Raw genomic sequence first — 18,785 nt, 5'->3', positions numbered from 1 at the left:
AAAAGTTTAGGCACTACTATCTGTAGCATAAACCCATGTTTTCAACTGCCTAATGCCTCGTCGCAAAGTCCGAACCCATCCATCTACATCTTCAACTAACTCTGCCATTTAGGCTGCAGCTTTCAACTTCCCTCAAATCTTAAGTTTGGACTTTCACTAATTCATTAAAGTAATTGTTTTTAAATTAGAAAATTGAGTCCAACATTCTTATAGTTTTTAGTAAGAATAAGATTAGAAATTTTGATCGATTTGTTGGGTTATAATAAATCATGGTCGCTAAAAATACAAATAAATAGGATGACTTATCCAGAGCCACTGCAGTTGGGAACTTGTTTATTCTGTTACTCACCTCTTCCTTCATCAACATTCCCTCCTATTGTTCTAATGGAAGTTGCCAGGTTCCTTCCTACTTTTTACTTTTACATTTCCTTTCCCGTTGTTTTATGATCTCTATAGATTGAACTTAAAGTCTTGGACAATTTTGCTGCTTCTGGATTCATGTTCCAAGGCTACAGATTTTGGGAAATTCCCTGCTTTGGGCAAGACTCAATCTTTTTGTATCAGAGGCAAAGCCACCATTCCCACTTCGGTTGGAAGCTTCTTCTTCTTCGTCTTTTAAGTCAGTTCAGTTTTGTGGGTCGGTTCAGTTGTAATAAACCATGATCGCAAAAATATAAATGAATAGGATGACTTGTTTTACGGGCTTATCCAGAGCCACTGCAGTTGGGTACTTGTTTCTTCTGTACTCGCCTCTTCCTTCATCAGCATTTCCTCTTCTTGTTCTAATGGAAGTTGCTAGGTTCCTTTCTTCTTCTTTTCTTTCCGATTTTTTGCCTTGGTACGAATTTTTACTTGGCGAAAAAATTAAAATGAATAAATAAATGATTTTGATTTAAAATAAAATATTTTATGAGTTGCCATTGATCCTTTGGGTTAGGTAGGTCAAATACCTAAAAATAACATTTTAAAATAGTTTTTAAGAAAGCATAATTTAAAAGATAAATTGATCTGCGTATAACTAAAAAATTTTAGTAAAAAAGGGATTTGTGGTCGATTACGTTTAGGGAAGGATTAACACTCTTATAACGCCCAAAATTGGTACTATTAATTATAAATTGTCTCTATATGGAAATTTAAAAATTCAAAATATATTAATAATCTTTTATTTCAAATTAATAATTTCAAGAAAATATATTAATATATATATATATATATATTTATAAATAAGATATTTATTTACTTAGAAATATTAGAAAAAGACTTCTAGGTGCTTTAAGACAGCTCATTTTTTAATATTAAAAATAAATAAGTATTAAAATATGATTATTTTTCTTAAAAGTAATTTATATAAAATTAAATTTATAAATACGATAAATAAATAAATATTATTTATTATATATATTTATATGACTAAATAATAATAATAATAATAATAATAATAATTAAATATATTAAAAATAAACATATAAAATTAAATAATAACTAAAAATTGACTAAAATAAAGAAAATTAAAATTATAGTATTAAAATATAAAAATAATAAAGCTTGTAAAATAAATGAAAGTATTAAAATTAGTGACTAAATTATAACCTATTAAAATTAAATACCCTAATTCATAATTAATTATTTAAAATTATAGGGGCTAAACATGCTATTTTACCTTATTATTAATGTAGTGATTAAAATAAATATATATAAAATTCAGACATCAAATTAAATTAAATTAAAACATGTTATTCGAGATTAAAATATTAATTATTAAAATTAGAGGACTAAAATGGGTATTTACCCTAAATATTGTATAATTACTACTAATGACTAAAATAAAAATAATATAAAATTAAAAAACCGAATCATAATACTTATAAATTTGATTTAGTGACTAAAATACAAAATTACAAAACTTGAAGGGATTGCGGAAACAGTTTCCCCACGTGGGAAATTACACATGCACCCCTCCCCCAAAACGACACCGTATGGGGAGGGTATATAAACCCTTAACCGGCCCTTTAAGGGCCTAAACCTTCATTTTTTATTTTTGCTTCTCTCTCTTTAGAGAGAAAAGCTTATCATTTTCTCTGGTTTTCCCTCGCCGGAGGGAGAGCTTATCGCCGTCGGCCGCCGTGTTCAGGCACCGACAACCACCGCCGGCTACCGTCGCCGGTGGTCGAAAATCCCAAATTACCCTAAAATAAAGATCTTTTTTTCATAATTCCCTTAGATCGATGTAGATCTAAGGTTATTTACCTTCGATGTTTCGGTTTTCCAGCGCCGAGTGGAGGCTCCGATGACTGCAGTTTCCTCGGTAAGTCTCCTTTCCTTTTTTCCTTTGTTGGTTGCTGTTACTCGTCTTCCTCGTTTCTGTCTTGCTCTGTCTCTTTGCTTGCTGGGTGGTTATCTTGGTCTTCTTCTTTTTTGTTTTTTTCATGTGTGATGGCTTTATAGCCATCTCGGTTGCTTGCTCGGACCGTTCCCATGGGTAAAGTTCAGTGAATCACCGAACGATGTGGTGACTCACTATAGAGTAGCAACGTGGACGACTGGCCTAGCGTTGGAGAGCTTCTGGAGTCTTCTGACGAGGGCGGCAGCAGCTAGAACGTCGGTGTGGAGACAGTAGAGGCTGCGATATGGCAATGAGGTGTCAATGTGGGGCGGTTGACCGTCGGCAATGGCCGGTTGGAGCACTTGGCAGCAGAGGCGGCGGTTGTAGTCCCTAGGATATCAAAACCCTAAGGTTTCATCTGGAGGCTTCTGGACCGTTGGATCTTGCCAGATCCAACAGCTGAGATTGAGGCGGCTGGCTGCTGAGATGATGAAAACCCTAATTTGGTTTTAGGGTTTGGCTGGGCCGGTTCTAGTTGGGCTTCTGGATCCATTTGTAATTGGGCTCTAGGCCTCCGATGTAGTTTTAATTATTTATTATTAATATATAATATATTATAATATTAATAATAATAATAATATAATAGTAATTTTAAAAATAATAATTTATGTAAAATGAAAAATTAGTGTTTACAGTTGCCCCTCTTTGCTCATTCTTGTGTTAACAAGAATAGAGCAAAGACGAAAAAACAACAATTTTTCATTTGATTTCTTTTGAGTAAGATGGAAATGTTTAAAACATTCTGCCCAGAGGTCTTATGAATGACCCTGAGGTCTTATCATCTTGCACTGTAGGTCTTACAGATGACCCAGAGGTTTTAAAAACATCAAAAAGCTCACAAAGGCTTTTTGAAAACATCCTGCATGTAGGTCTTACGAATGACCCGGAGGCTTTAAAAACATCAAAAAGCTCTCGAAGGCTTTTTGAAAACATCATGCACTGTAGGTCTTACGAAAGACCTGGAGGCTTTAAAAACATCAAAAAGCTCCCGAAGGTTTAAAAACATCCTGCACTGTAGGTCTTACGGATGACCCGGAGGCTTTAAAAACATCAAAAAGCTACCGAAGGCTTTTTGAAAACATCCTGCACTGTAGGTCTTACGGATGACCCAGTGGCTTTAAAAAAATCAAAAAGCTCCAAAGGCTTTTTGAAAACATCCTACATGTAGGTCTTACGGATGACCCGGAGGCTTTAAAAACATAAAAAAAACTCCGAAGGCTTTTGAAAACATCATGCACTGTAGGTCTTACAGATGTGGGAAATAGTTTACTAAGTAAGAAACTTTGAAAATCGTTTTCTTACTATTCAACAATTTCATTTTCAGAAAAGATGAATGAGAAACTTTGGAAATCGTTTTCTCATTTTTCAAAATAACTTGTTGATTGGGTAACATGCCCCATTTTAAAATAATGCTTCTTCTGTGGATTGCGTCCATTTATTCTTCAGATGTTTGTGTGATTCTTACATTTGAGGTTTTGAATTCTACCTTCTTCTTGTAAGGTATTTTTCATCATGAATCTTCTTTTTCATAATGAGATCTGAAAAAAAACCTTATGTTTGAATGCAATCAAATGTATTAAGGCAATGCATTGTCTATTGTGCAAATGATGTTCTTATGAATGCATGAATGTTGAGTGTATTTTTTACTTCAAAGTGGCAAACTTGGTCTTCCTTCACTTGATCAAAATATCATTTCAAGCTGGCATTTATGATTTGGAAGAGCAATCTTTGTGTCTTCTTTGTTTCACGAAAGTCTCAGAAAAAATGTTTCATTTATAGAAATCTTGTCGTAGTTAGAACTATGACCTTGATGCCCCATTTTTGTCTTTGATAACATCGTCTTTCTTCGTCTGAACTTGTATAGAAATCCAATAAAGTTTTCATCATTGAAAAGAGAATCCATCATCTTTGAGGAATGTAGAAATGCTAAACTCAGTAGAGATTAATTAAGAGAGTAGAGTTTGTTCTGATTTAACTCTTGAAACACATCACAAGGAAGATTTATCCTAATTCATTTCATGTCTCCACATCTAATCAGATCTCGAACTGGCAACTTGGACCATATCATGTCAAGATGTTTAATAACAACTTATTGTTCAATCTTAGTTGGCTCCACTAGTTTTTTGTTGTTAAAATTTCAGTTTCCCTTCTGTGGAAAGAAATCTTCATCATATCTTACTTCTAACCTTGGGGTTGAAGAAGATAGACTTTATCTTGGGTCCATAAATGGAAACACCATATGATCGCAACATTGATTCAACACCATAATTACTGGTTCGTAAAACATTTGACAACACATTCATCATTTCTTGTGATTTCTACATAGATGTTTGGTCAATGAAGCTCTTTTCATAGTGTTTAAAGTTTTTGTATGATGTCACAAGACCACTTGAGAACAAAACTCAATGGGATTAGAAGTGAGATGTTGGTGTGTTTCATGACCAAAAGATTGGTCAAATTTACAAAATATGCTACTGTTGAATTGAATAAGAGATACCAACTGATTTTGATATCATCTCGGGCAAGAGAGATATTGATCACGTTTTCTTCCAAAAGAGTGTTGTAGGAAGTAGAAACATCAGCTATAGGATCCATGTACAGAAGGAGGTCTATGGAATTCTTGCTGCTGTAGATGAAATGCACATGATAAACCACATAGATAAAAACTCAGTTCATCCTGACTGGTAATGATAACCTCAGTAACAACGGGAAAGGGCAATATACGTAAGCTGAGCCTATTTATTCAATGTCATCAAGTAAACAAAATCTGATGTGAAAAACACTTCGTAACCTCAACAGTATGGTTAAAACTAACTGAACGAATCTCAAAGAAATATTTCCAATCATCACCGACACACGAAATACAAAATTCAAAGCCGAGATTTTGAGGAATTGAACCCTAGATAGAATGGTCTGCCTGGGGACCATCTTTATTCATGCAACCGTGATGTAGCTTAACAAAGAACATGTTGTCATGTGACACATGGTTAATAAGATTGGGTATTTGAAACCATACTTGTTGAGTAAATATTTGTTCAACATCAGGACCCTAATGCAACTGTTTGATGAACGAAGCAATTATGTATGTAAGCTCGACTGCCACTGTTTTAACATTTTCATTCTTCATATTTCTGTCTCATTGGAAATATTTGCTCAAGTCAATGATCTTTTTGCAAAATGATATAGGCCTTCGGCATGCCCCAACGTTTACTGATACGAACGTTCAAAATGCGTCAACATTCCTGATTTTGATTGAAATGAGCTTTCAGTATGCCCCAACATTTGCTTCTTATTGATGAGCCTCCAAGAATGCTAAAATATTCATATTGCTATGAGCCTTCATATGCATTCAAAGTTGTTTTCTTGCTGATATGAGTCTTCAAGAATGCTTAAATATTCATACTGTTTTGAGCATTCAAAATGCCCTACATGGATTATTTCTGTCTGAAATGGGCTTTTGAGATGCCTCGATATTATATTTTCAGTTCACTCTCAACATCTGTTTGACTTGAATATCATGATCCCCACGAGGTCAATTTGACAATGCACTGCTGTCGGTATTTGTGGCTTTATTTGTGACCCAAATTTGTTTATCTTGAAGACTCTCATTTGGTGTTACTAAACAGCAGTTGTCAAGTAACTTGAGGAATTCTCTTTATTTTGTTTAAGAAGTAATCAATCATTCTGACAGAAATGTCTGAGATATGTGTCTCTTCTGAATGAAGTGCCTATTTTTTTGGATATGGAGGGATCTAATCGGATAGAGTATTATAAATCGCTTGGTAATTCATTCCAGACTGACACAGTGAACCTTGTTTTCAGTGAAGCTATTTCTGAATATACTTTTCTGTGAGAGAGAAACCAATTTATGTGAACAGTAATCTTATTTTGATGCAATAGCAGGACTACATATACAGTGGTACAGCTCTTGAAAAGTGCACACCCATGCAACATGTTGATTTTGATAACTACTCATCTGATTATGAAGAGATCTTTTAGGATGATTTCACAGATATTGATAGTTCTTCTGATACCGAGGAAATCCTGAATTCTGATTCTGATAAGGAGAATAAACTGTTATATTTGACGAAAATGGGGTACTCAGAGGCTGAGACTTCAATAGCCATGGAGAGATATGGTCGGATTCATCAATTGCAGAGTTGACAAATTTTATATGTGCTGCTCAAATGGCTAAGGCTGCTGACGTACTTCTTACGGTAAAAGATAGGAATCCATTATGAATAACCCCAATTTCAAGAAAAGACGAAACTCGAGCTATGATTTTTTTGAAAAGGAAGAAGCAGAGGAAGCTTGAAAAGAAGCTTCTTAATGAAGACGATCATCCAATTTATCTTCTAAATCCAATGATTGATTTTAGGGTTCCTACCAAACCAGATCAGATAACACTTCCAGAAGATGTATTGGACCGCCTTATTTCTACTACGAGAACGTGGCACTTGCTCCAGTTGGTGTTTGGACCAAAATGTCACGTTACTTATACGATGTAGAGCCATAATTTGTAGATTCAAAGTATTTTTGTGTTGCTGCACGGAAAAAGGGCTATATTCATAATCTGCATATTGGGAACAAATTTCCTCTTATTCTGCTTCCTCCATGCACCATACATGATGTTTTTCCATTAAAAAAATGGTGGCCTTCTGTGATCCAAGAACAAAGTTGAACTGTTTACAAACATGTACAGAAGTGCCAAATTAACAGAAAGATCCGTAAGACTCTTGAAGCTTATGACGATGAGCCATATTCGAGTGTCTAGAAGTACATTCTTGATGAGTACCGAAAATGGAATCTGGTATGGGTCGAAAGGAGTAAAGTTGATCCACTTAAACCTGATGAGGTGGAAATGTTTCTAGGTTTCCCTGAAAACCATACATGAGGAGGAGGATCTGCTAGAGACATGTTCCCCGGTGGTATCAATGCCCTGTCTCTTTTCTCTAGATCAGTGATGCAGAGGTTGCCTTCTACTGTCTTGGCATACCTTTGAAAACAGATGCGCAAGAACTGAATGGTGATTGGTTGGAGCAATTAATGAGTAGATTTGGCAAATTCGACCTTATTGTTGGTGGCATCCTCCATGTAACAACCTTACCGGAAGAAATAAACATCATCGAGATGAATTAGAAGATTTTTGTTGGTGCATTTTCTTACAATGACTGCTACAATTACTGCTTCTTCTGCTGCTTCAAGATACACACCTACATATCCCATTCTCCTAGGGGACATGGATTGATGGCTGGGGAAAATAATTTTCTGGTGATGCTTATCGCCCTCAGCATGAGATAAGTGATAATCTTTCTTGATGAATGCACAAGAGATTGTTACAAGCTCAATTCTCTAGACTTTTTGGCTTCTTGGACCACTTACTTTCAAGAAAGTGAAATGCTTCATCATTCTGGCCTCGTTCATTCTTTTTCTTCAATAGAGGTAGAATAGACAATAACTTGCTTCAAGGACCTTCCTCATTTGATACTATCCTATTTAAAAATGTTTTTTCTCCTTTCTTTATCAAAGAATGAAAGAATTTGTAAATATTACCTCTTTTCAGGTTCACAATTGAATCAAATCATAAGCATGAATTCAAAGAATATCCAATAAATCAACTACTTTTAAATCAAAAAATATAGTCCTATGGCAAGTGTCAAAATTATTGACTGATTTAGGGCTTAGGTTGATTCTGGTAAAGTAAGGTATTTCAGGTTGATCCAGTATATATGTCTCTTTGAGCTTCTACTATCTTGAAGGAATGTTTGTTATGCTCATCTCATAGAGATACTTCTTGGTTCTAGAATCTCAAGAACATCTTTGGGATGTGTGGTGCTTCATCAAGAGCTTAAGATCGTCTCTTATGTCGTTGTTGCACCACTTAATATTCGAGCTCCTTTTTAGGTTTTCGACTTGAATCCTCATTTGGTTCTAAGATATTATTTAAAAATTTACATCTTGAACCCCCTTTTATCATTTTTCATATCATGCATTAAAGATTTAAAAAAATAATTTTTCCAAATAAAAATCAATCCTGAGAGGCGGAATGAAATCTGAAGATAGTCTTTTTCACATAAAAAATCCATATATGATTAAATGGACTTTTCAGGTACGTAACGTAGGCCAAGGCTCAGGGTTATGAAAGAAATGGATAAAAAGGCCCAAACAAGTGTTTAAGGGTAATTGAACCAAGGATCAATTCATTCTGATGCCTTCAATCTTGTCTTGCTTGACTTGGATCTGCTTTGCTAGGGATTTTTCCATAAGATTCATTAATCTCTAGCATTTCTTGTGCTTCTTGTTGAATATGAATCTTTGAACTTTATTGCACTTGATCAACCTTGTAACTTGAGGCTTAATGAGTCACTCATCTTGATTCAATTTTTCTTTTTTTCCTTTTTCCTTTTTCCTTTTTTTGAATGTATGACTCCAATTGCCTTGAGAACCTCATTTTCCTTTTGTATTTCGAAAATTCTTTCGTTATTCTTGACTAGATTGATCTTCAAGTACTTTGCATTTGATTTACCTTGTGGTTCAAAAATCTCTTTATTTCATGGAGATTTAACTTTGTAATAAAGCTAGATTAACAATCTTTATTATTGTGAGCAGATATCCTTCACCTTGCCCCCAAATGTAGAGGGTGATCCTTGGTTAGGGTTTAATCAGAAGAAAAATATTATAGGCTCAAAAGGGGACAATAAGGGATATATATATACATATATTTGAAAGGATAAATGAAACAATGTCGTTCGTCATCTCATACACAGAAGCCTTTGTAAAAAGAGTTGTAAAAAGAGGTACCCCCATGGGGATGAATATTCAAGATTAATCTTTATTTACATGAAAACAATATAATTAATGCATGATATATTTATCTAAATCAATTTTCTTCTTCTTCTTTGAGTATGCCCCAATCATTCTCTGATAAGTTGATCCATGATGCCTCATCTCGTCTCTTCTTGCAGGAAGATTCACGGATAATTTGAAAGTTTGGTTTTTTGAGGTCTTTTGATTTCACTGTACAAAAATGATGGTTTTGTATATGGAAGGACAAAGGTGTACTTTGGAAGTTGTGTATATAGTGGAAGGTAATGAACTAATCAACTACCCAAGAAGGTAAATATCTGGATTTGGTGTCTCAAAAACAGGTAGAGACATGACTTCAGAGTCTCAGATGAATATATGGCCAAGATTTGATTTTGGTGAGGGTCAAGTAATTGGCATTGGATGGGATATGGAAGGTATAATTTTATCACTTTGCCAAAGATCTATAATTCTTGAAAAAGAATATTTAATCTACTTGATACTCAAAAATTTAATTCATTGCTCATAACCATAAAAACAACACAAGTTTATTTATTTCAACAAGACAGAGAAAGGAACAAAAGAAAAGTTCAAACAAGATGCTGAAAATAGAAAGTACTACAGTGATAGATAACACTTCCACTTGTTTATGCATCATGCCTCATCATTCCTTGAATGTTGGGTGTGTACTTGGCCCAGGATTTTCATCTTTATTTGCTCCCCATTTCTTGATCATTTCTTGTGTCAAGACTCCATTGTCAACGAGCGTCTCTATTTCTTTTAACAATGACCAACAATTTCCTGTTGAATGCTTGGATACTCCCAAGTGAAAATTACAGAAACTATTTTGATCATAGCAATGGGCATAAGGCTTTGGTGACACTTTCACCAATCTTGGTGTAATGTATTGGCCTTTAACCAAATGAGGGTACAATCTGATATAGATTATTGAAACACCTTCAGAGTTTTTCTCGCTCGGAAATTTTCACTTTCCTTGATTGTTCTGAACGACTAAATGCTCTCATGTGATCAAGGGGGTTGTGGATGCTCATTTCAGCTACAACTAGGGTAGTATTAACCAGACTCCTTAAATTGCCCCTTGGGACCAAATCTTGAAGCTGTCTTGAATTACCATACTCACTAATAAGTTCTTGATCATCAGACACTATCACGTCGAACTCATCATTATTTAAAACCTCATTCATAGCCTTCACAGTGGGATCCTCTAAGGGTTTCCCTCCATGGATCATATCATTCATCGTGTCCATGAACATGGTCATTTGTTCTTTTGAATCAGCCTGGAACTTTTTTACTTGATCAATCATTTCTTGTTGAGTCTTGATAAGTTGCTCTTGCAGTTTCTCAATTCTACCAACCCTTGCTAAAATCTCATTCATGGCTCTTATCCTTCTTTAGGAAGATCGAGTTAGCCCCAATTTGATTTCAAAAATTTTGTCATGGAATCCTCCATGAATTATTCCCATATTGTAATGATTAAATGCATGTAAAATAGTTTGAAATAAAATGTAATTATGCAAATATGTAAATTCAAAAATGAAAATGTAAATACAAACGTAAAAATGCAAAATGCAAATGCAAATGTAAATATGTGAACGCAACAATAAGAATGCAAATTGTGCAATACAAAAGCAAACATAAAAGTATAAATGCAAAATGAAAATGCAAAGATACAAAATGCAAATGCATGTATGAAAAGGTGTTACTCAAGAGTGGTCATCTTAGAACAGATTTCATTGAACACAAAAGTTTCCGTGCATCAAACAAAACTTTTACATGTAGGGGACAACTTTCCCTCCTAACTTCTCTAAATCCAAGTTAGTCTATCAACTTATGGGTCGTATTGCTTGTCTGGACTGCAGCTTCTTCCATGACATTCTCTTTTTCCTTCATCTTCTTGTGTCAATTCTCAGAGTTGCTCATTTTATCTTGTAAGAGAACCTTTGTGTTCAAGAATTTTTGGACAAGATCTTCATGTATGTTGCAGTTCTTTTTCAGTTTGGTGACCCCTGTTATCCACTCTTCTGGGGTGTTTCCTATGCCAGCATTTTGAAAGGCTTGACTGACTTATGGAAATTTTCATGCATGGTTTCCATTTTGGTGGTCAATTTATCGTTTTCAATCTTTAAATGACGTATTTGAGCCTCAGACCTCAGTAAATCTTCTTCCTTCTGGACGCCCCTGCTGATGCTCTTACCTTTGACCACTTTTGGTATTAATCTAGCAGGACCTTCAGTTACCAAACAAGGACGATCATTTATCATAAATTGTAAGGTTCCATGATCCAAAAGACTTTGACTCAACATTTGAAGGAAAGACAATTCTCAATGGTATGTCCTTGAGCTCCGGCATGATATTCACAATAAACGTTGATGTCATACCAATTCGGATACGGAGGTTGGAACAGTTTTATGTAGTACGGAGCCACTTCAAGTATCTTCTCATATAACTCTTTATATGATATAGGGATAACATCAAAATGAGAACTACCTTTTGTCTTGGATTGAACCTGAGTTTTAACGTCGGGAGCATACTAAACTTCGACGATTTCATATTACCTGATTTTTTCTCATCTCTGGGAGCTTTTACATTTGTCACCATTTCCTGGGTATCTCCAGATAACTTGTGAATACGAATGATAACTTTCTGTAATTTCTCAAATTGGTTAGGATCAGAAGTCCTTGCATATATGAGATTGCAATTTATCTTCATTGAGCTCTCTCTCTTTCTGTGTAGGAATTTCTTTTCCTTTGGCCAAAACAGATATTCTAACCATCATCTTGGACATCTGCTCTCTTATTTATCGTATCTCCTTTTGCTCTTCAATGGGCATATGATCTTTGAGTGCATAGCTCTCCTCTATTTTTAGAGTTTCCTCAGGATGTCTTTCCTTGGTTGTGTCATATTTTGTTTGATCATAAAACTTTTTGTCCATTTATGAATTCTTTCCAATTTGATGAACAGTCTTTCAAGTCAATACCTTTTGGTTATGTCATGATCATGCAATGCAAACAAAAGAAATCAATATAAACAAGTTAGAGCAAAACAAAATGTATGAAAAATAAAAATGAGAAAGGAAAAAATAAATTGGTTAATACCAATTAATGGAAAGAAAAGATTCTATCTATCATGGATCCTAACCTCATGCTTTCTAGTTCCATGTTTTGTTTGGAACAATAAACCTAACTGAATGATTACTAATTCGCAGGCATTTATTTAGAAGAAAAAAATAAAATCAAATAAATTGAAAGCTAAACCTAACCTAACAGATAGGGTTTCAACATTGTCTTAGATCAAGTGAATTTCTAGGGTTTATTATATGCAAGGTTTTAGTTCTAGGAGTAAAGGTACTCGAACTGTCCTTGTTGGTGCCCTCTTGGGCTACAAACCCTCAATCCTAGTACATTACAGACTTAAGCGGATCAAGTTCAATTCGAGGGGACACATTTCTCTATGCCTGACACGGAGAATAAATTCTCATGAAGACAAAGAGCATATGAACCCCGAAAGTGCTTACTAGGTCTGACACGGAAAATAAATTCTCACGAAAACGTCGTTTTCACTCCCACTTAAAAGGGACAAGCTTGATTATAAAGCTTATGTTATGCAATGCAAGTGTTGTGTGTGAGGAGAAATATTCAAACTTCTGACAAACAAATAAACAATGAAATTAATACCTGAAAATAAAATAAAAACTATAATAATAAATATTATAAGCAATAAAATTTTGAAAGAAAAGAATTATAAAATAAATATGAATTTTTAATTTCTAATTGATAGAGACAATTTATAATTAATTTCAAACTTGACCAGGTCCCCAGCGGAGTCGCCAAGCTGTCGTAACCGTTTTTGCCCGGGTACGAATTTTTACTTGGCAAAATTAAAATGAATAAATAAATGATTTTGATTTAAAATAAAATATTTTGAGTCGCATTGACCATTTGGGTTAGGTAGGTCAAATATCTAAAAATAACATTTTAAAATAGTTTTTAAGAAAACATAATTTAAAATATAAACTGATCTGCGTATAACCAAAAAATTTAGTAAAGAAGTGATTCGTGGTCGATTACGTTTAGGGAATGACTAACACCCCTATAACGCCCAAAATTGGTACTCATTAATTATAAATTGTCTCTATTATTGAAATTTAAAAAATTTAAAAATATATTTAATTCATAATCCTATTATTTCAAATTTATTAATATAATTTTAAGAAAATATATTAATATCTGTATATTTTTTATTTTTATAAATAAGATATTTATTTACTTAGAAATATCATAAAATGACTTCTAGGTGCTTTAAGACAGCCATTTCTTAATATTAAAAATAAATAATATTAATAAAACATTTCTCTAAAATAATTAAAATAAATTAATATATAATTTATAAAAAAATGATATTTATTTATTTAAGAATATCAGAAAATGACTTCTAGGTGCTTTAATACATCCCATTACTTAATATTAAAAAATAAATAAGTATTAAAATATGATTATTTTTCTTAAAATTAATTTATATAAAATTAAATTTATAAATAAGATAAATAAATAAATATTTTATATATATTTATATGACTAAATAATAATAATAATAATAATAATAATTAAGTATATTAAAAATAAACATATAAAATTAAATAATAAATAAACAGTGACTAAATTAAAGAAAATTAAAATTATAGAATTAAAATATAAAAATAATAAATCTTGTAAAATAAATGAAAGTATTAAAATTAGTAACTAAATTATAACCTATTAAAATTAAATACCCTAATTCATAATTAATTATTTAAAATTATAGGGCCTAAACATGCTATTTTACCTTATTATTAATTTAGTGACTAAAATAAATATATATAAAATTCGGACATCAAATTAAATTGAGAAAATAACCTCAGTGACCAAAAATGTCTTATAATATACGATTTTAACCAACTTTTTTTGGATTTGCCAAATGACCAACTAAATCGCAATGCGATCGATAATTCGCAACGCGATCTCCGATATCGCAAATCAGTTTCCAGATTCGCAACGCGAACTTCGACTATCGCATTGCGATTTACATATTCTCATTGTGATAGTCCAAGTTCGCGTTGCGATAGTCGAAGTTCGCGTTGCGATTTTCCAAATTCGTTGCGATAGTCGAAGTTCGCGTTGCGATTTATTCCAAGTTCGTTGCGATAGTCGAAGTTCGCGTTGCGATTTATTCCAAATTCGTTGCGATAGTCGAAGTTCGCGATGCGATTTATTCCAAGTTCGTTGCGATAGTCAAAGTTCGCGTTGCGATTTATTCCAAATTCGTTGCGATAGTCCAAAATCGCAACAACTGGTGGTATTACATTTATTTCTTAAGAATTTTCTCTAAAAATATAGTATTCGCGCGGACGTGTCGAAGACACGTATTACCACGACCACGACCCGAGACGAGACGACGGCGGCGGCGGCGCGCGAGAGTCCCCCTTGTTCTCTATCACTCAACAAGGGAGTGGGAAAGCCAAGCCTTAAATACCATTCCCAATAGTGTTTCCAAAACTATGTGGGATTGAGCATTACCAACACTTGTTCCCAATACTATGTGGGATTGAGCCTTAAATAGTGATATTATTTTTGAATGTTTTGCTTAAAATTGTAATAATCGCGATTGATTATAGATTGATTTTTAATTATGACATATTTAATCGTATAATACTAATGCAATTGGTTGCTGATTCAGTTGTTTTAAGGTGCATGATTGTTAATTGTTTCCTGAATAATCACATTGTATTGGAAACAAGTGTTGGTAATGCTCAATCCCACATAGTATTGGAAACACTATTGGGAATGGTATTTAAGGCTTGGCTTTCCCACTTCCTTGTTGAGTGATAGAGAACAAGGGGAACTCTCGCGCGTCGCCGTCGTCGCCGTCCGTCTCGTCTTGTCTCAGGTCGTGGTCGTGGCCGTGGTCGTGGTCGTGGTAATACGTGTCTTCGACATATCTGCCCGAATACTATCTTTTTAGAGAAAATTCTTAAAAAACAAATGCAATACCACCGGTCGTTGCGATTTTGGACTATCGCAACGAATTTGGAATAAATCGCAACGCGAACTTGGACTATCGCAACGAATTTGGAAAAAATCGCAACGCGAACTTCGACTATCGCAACGAATTTAGAATACATCGCAACGAATTTGGAATAAATCGCAACGCGAACTTCGACTATCGCAACGAATTTGGAAAATCGCAACGCGAACTTCGACTATCGCAACGAATTTGGAAAATCGCAACGCGAACTTCGACTATCGCAACAAATTTGGAAAATTGCAACGCGAACTTCGACTATCGCAATGCGAACTTGGACTATCGCAATGCGAATATGTAAATCGCATTGCGATAGTCCAAGTTCGCGTTGCGATAGTCGAAGTTCGCGTTGCGAATTTGGAAACTGATTTGCGATACCGGAGATCGCGTTGCGAATTATCGATCGCATTGCGATTTAGTTGGTCATTTTGGCAAATCCAAAAAAAGTTGGTTAAAATTGTATATTATAAGGCATTTTTGTCACTGAGGTTATTTTCTCAATTAAATTAAATTAAATTAAAACATGCTATTCGAATTAAAATATTAATTATTAAAATTAGAGGACTAAAATGGGTATTTACCCTAAATATTGTATAATTACTGCTAATGACTAAAATAAAAATAATATAAAATTAAAAAACCGAATCATAATACTTATAAATTTGATTTAGTGACTAAAATACAAAATTACAAAACTTGAAGGGATTGCAGAAACATTTTCCCATGTGGAAATTACACAGGCACCATTTCCAAAACGATGCCGGATGGGAGGTATATAAACCCTTTAACCGTCCCCTTAAGGGCCTAAACCTTCATTTTTTTATTTTTGCTTCTCTCTCTTAGAGAGAAAAGTTTCTCATTTTCTTGGTTTTCCTTCGCCGGAGGGAGAGCTTATCGCCGTCGGTCGCCGTGTCCAGGCACCGACAACCACCGCCGGCCACCGTCTCGGTGGTCGGAAATCCCAAATTACTCTAAAATAAATATCCTAACACCTAAAGGCCGAATCCGACTTTTTTTCATAAATTTCCTTAGATCTATCTAAGGTTATTTACCTTCGATGTTTCGATTTTCAATGTTGAGATTGAGGCGGCTGGCTGCTGAGATGATGAAAACCTTAATCTGGTGTTAGGGTTTGGATGTACATGCTCTAGTTGGGCCTGCAGGTTGGGCTTCTGGATCTATTTATAATTGGCTCTGGGTTTGGGCTCCGATGTATTTGTAATTATTTATTAATAATAATATAATAATATTTATAATAATAATAATATTATTATTATTATTATAATACTAATATTTAATAATAATAATAATAATTTTAAAAATAATAATTTAAGTAAAATGAAAAATTAGTGTTTACATTATCTTTACAGATTGAACTTGAAATGTTTGACAATTTTGCAGCTTCAGGATTCATGTTCCAAGGCTACAGGTTGTGGTCCAGGCCTTTATTGTGGGAACTGCCCTGCTTTAGGCAAGACTCGACCTTTTTGTATCAGAGGCAAAGGCACGATTCCTTGTAAGCTTCTTCTTCTTCTTCTTCTTTGCATCTTACTGATGGGTTTTTGTAGTTTTCTGCAAACATGATGTAAAATTGTTTCCTTTTTGGTAAGGGGGCTTTTTGCTTCCATTTGTGTGTGTTATTTTATTTAGTGATGGGGATTAATGTTTTGGTGTGAATTGTGGGGTGGTAGATCGGTGGATTACCTTTCAACAAGTATTCATGGTTGGTGACACACAATTCCTTCAGCATAGTGAATGCTCCAGCTTTACCAGGTGTTCAAAGATTACCAATCAATTGATGGTCTGTATTTCTGTTGTCTTTAAATCACCTTCTCATTCTTTTAGAATCTTAGGGAAACTGTAAGAGAAGGAATCGTATAGAATAGAGAAACTAATAAAAAATAAATTAATTTCTTCATTCTTCAACTAATTTGCTTTGCTTTTTGTTCATTGTTTAGAATGGAGTTAGGGGGCTGATGTTGGATATGTATGATTTCAATGGCGATATTTGGCTCTGCCATTCATTCCAAGGGCGATGTTTCAGCTTCACTGCCTTTGTAATATGTTCTTTTCTATCTTAAGAATTCAACAATCATCTTTTCTTTGGTAATATCTATTTTCAAATTTTATGGAATAATTTGCAATATGCTCATTGGATGGTTTTCAGCAACCTGCAATTAACACCTTGAGGGAAGTGGAAGCATTCCTGAGTCGAAATCCAACAGAGATTGTAACCATTATAATCGAGGACTACGTGCATACACCGAAAGGGCTAACTAAGCTTTTTGCCAATGCTGGTTTGAACAAGTATTGAGTATTGGTTTGCGGTGTCCAAGATGCCGAAAAAGGGTGAGAATTGGCCAACCCTAAATGAAATGGTGCGAGTAAATCACCGGCTTTTGGTCTTTACGTCAGTTGCTTCAAAGGAAGCGGAAGGAGTTGCTTATCAGTGGAAGTACTTATTGGAAAACGAAGGTAATGACTATGTGCATACAGTCACTTCATTTATGTGTTCATATCGCATACTATCTATGTAGTAACGCCTTCATGGTGTTTCGGGTTTCAGCCGGAGATCCAGGGGTAAGCCAAGCAAATGTCCAAACAGAAAAGAATCACAGCCGCTTAATTCTAAAAGGCCTCTCTTTTCCTTACGAATTACTTTTCGACTTTCCCAGATGAAAATCAAGCTTGCAAAGAGCGTTCAACACCACTTGTGACATGATCCTCACCTGCAACAAAGCAGCCGGGAATATGATGCCGAACTTCTTGGCAGTCAATTTTTACTTGGTATTCAGATGTTACTGATGTCTATAAATTTGTTTTAAAATATGCATAGCACTAACCGTAGAACACGGGATAAATCATGCAGAGAAGCGACGGAGGCGGTGTTTTTGATGATCTGGATAGCATCAATGGCCAGAGAATATGCGGATGTAATACTATTGCAGCCTGCCAGGTTTGTTGATATTCATTCACTGTTTGAGATCTGATTTTCATCGAAGTCATTTGAAGGCTCATTTTTCAACAAGCCTTGGTTCCACTGATAATAACATTTTATATAGCTGGCATTATACGGCCACAAGAATCTACAAATCTCATTTTTTTTTCTGATGACTAGCAGAGAGTATTATTACTTATCTGAGTCTGGGAGACTGAAACAATAACTCTGTTTTGTTCTTATGCAGCCTGGGGCACCCTTTGGATCTTGCAAGAATGTTTCAATACATACTCCAAGTCCGGCGATAAATAACCTCGGAAGCTTTTCTGGACCCGTTCAGTTCTCAGGATCCACTTCAACAATCTATCATCCTAACCACTTGATTTTTGCCTTGTTTTCATTTCCATGGATCAACTCATTATTCACTAGAACAGGTAGTTTTTCAGGATATCATCTACACTTCTTGGAGGGCTTATAATATGTGTTGGTCGTAAACTCCAGTCATAGAATTTGATTACAATCGAAAGATTTCTTGGGAGTCCTCTGATGAGGCAAAATTGAAGTATACCTAGTTGTTCAGGT

The 18,785-nt window shown here is 34.5% G+C and overlaps 1 pseudogene; it reads left to right on the top strand.

Annotated features, from left to right (window-relative positions):
- The first annotated feature begins 297 nt into the window (after nucleotides 1-297).
- LOC120138199 lies at nucleotides 298-18,741 on the top strand (annotated as a pseudogene).
- Nucleotides 18,742-18,785: the final 44 nt, after the last annotated feature.

Source organism: Hibiscus syriacus, unplaced genomic scaffold (genome assembly GCF_006381635.1).
Source record: "Hibiscus syriacus cultivar Baekdansim isolate YM2019G1 unplaced genomic scaffold, ASM638163v2 tig00110678_pilon, whole genome shotgun sequence".
NCBI lineage: Eukaryota > Viridiplantae > Streptophyta > Magnoliopsida > Malvales > Malvaceae > Hibiscus > Hibiscus syriacus.
The sequence above is the reverse complement of the archived record's forward strand: the minus strand, read 5'-3'. Positions and strand labels throughout refer to the sequence as shown.